Source organism: Tupaia chinensis, unplaced genomic scaffold, assembly GCF_000334495.1.
Source record: "Tupaia chinensis unplaced genomic scaffold, TupChi_1.0 Scaffold000612_1, whole genome shotgun sequence".
Lineage (NCBI taxonomy): Eukaryota > Metazoa > Chordata > Mammalia > Scandentia > Tupaiidae > Tupaia > Tupaia belangeri.
In genome coordinates this window covers 2,063,969-2,065,566 of record NW_006160131.1, presented here as the reverse complement: position 1 = coordinate 2,065,566, position 1,598 = coordinate 2,063,969, and positions in this window count along the sequence as shown.

The window sequence follows — 1,598 nt, the reverse complement described above, 5'->3', positions numbered from 1 at the left end:
GCCTCGGTCTTTGAGCCCTCCCTGCAGCTGCCACAGCACCCTGCAGCGCCAGCTCCCCGACTGCCTTTGTTCGTAAAGTGAGCCCTGTGTGTTTAATCCCATGTACTTCGGGATTCTATAGCACTGAGCATAGCCTAATCCTAAACACCACATCTAACTGGAAAGTCCTCATTGCTCAGAGACTCGGATGTCTGCAAATATGTTAAAGTGTGGCTAGAATAACTTCCAGAGACACAAAAGAGCTAAGATGCAATATGATCTGTATTGACACTCGGGTCCTCCAAAGAGACTGCTAAAGCAGGTGCCGGGTGTCGCGCGGCATTTACTCAGAAGGCCGTGGCTGAGACCACTGTGGTAAGGATGGCTTAGATTATCACCATCAGCGAGGCCAACCCGAGGCTGGGTACCTAGGAAACAGAGCTCCGGAGACAGAGGCACCTTCCCAAAGACACAGCCACTTGGTGCGCAGGCCTCATGAGAGCTCAGGAACAGCAGGGCATCCCCCAGCAGAGCCCCGCTGTCAGGCGGTGAGCCCCACCACCGAGGAGGTACTCATTGCCGTACCCCCGCTCCTTCCAGGGGACCCTTCCAGCTGCGATCCCCCGGGGCAGCAAGTTCGCCAAATCATCTCTCAATTCACTCCCAAGTCCAGAACTCCATGGCTTGCTCGGGACCAAGAGGAAAGGGAAAGATGGAGGTCACGCCCTCTTCCGCTCACACGTCCCCGGCCTATGTTTCTGCGACGCCTCTGCATATAAAACACGTGACATTATTATAGGCGGCCCTGTGCGCAACGATATTCTGAGCCCCCAGCTTCACCCAGAACGCGGGGCCAGTGGGGTGGGCCGACAGCCTGCTTCCTTCCTTCTCCAGCCTCTGTGCCTGCCCTCTTTCCTATGTCCCTGTCTCCTGCAGGGAAAGTAAGAGCCATGTGACATCATGACGCCTGCACAGCCATGGAAGAGAAGCTACTGGTGTCTGATCTGGCTCAAAGACCAGACGGGGGCCGACCAGAAGTCTCCGGAACTGTTCTGACGCAGCCTCCCCACGGGAGGAGTGGCTGTTGTTCGCAGAAGCTTATCAACATTTTCTTAGCGCTGTTATTAAGGCAGCCCGCTTGCCCCAAGCTGATGAATTTTAAAAGAAGCATAAAATAATTTTTTAAGAAACCTTGAAGCTGAAGGAGTAATGAATGTTTAAAAGCCTGGCTTGTTTGAAGCTCCTCTCTGCAGTGGATTAACCCATTCACTGATTGCAGATTCAGAGAAAAGAAAATTATTAGCAGATTCCAAGGACCATGTTAGCCATTAAACATCTTTGACCATTTAATTCTTAGAAGAGCCCTGTCAGGCAGGAGTTGTGCCCCTCCCACCCCCATCCAGTTCTAACTAGGGGAGCTGGCCAAACCCGGCTGGGGACTACAGGGCCCACACTGTGGTGTCCACGCTGGGCCCAGCCGGGCCCTCATCCTCTACTGCAAGCCCGGCCCTGGGGCTCAGCCAGGACAGATGGCTCACTTAGCCTGCACAGGGACAATCTCTCGTCCTGGCCTGCCTGCTCACAAACCTCCGAGCCTGGCCAACAAGGTCAAAAGCTCT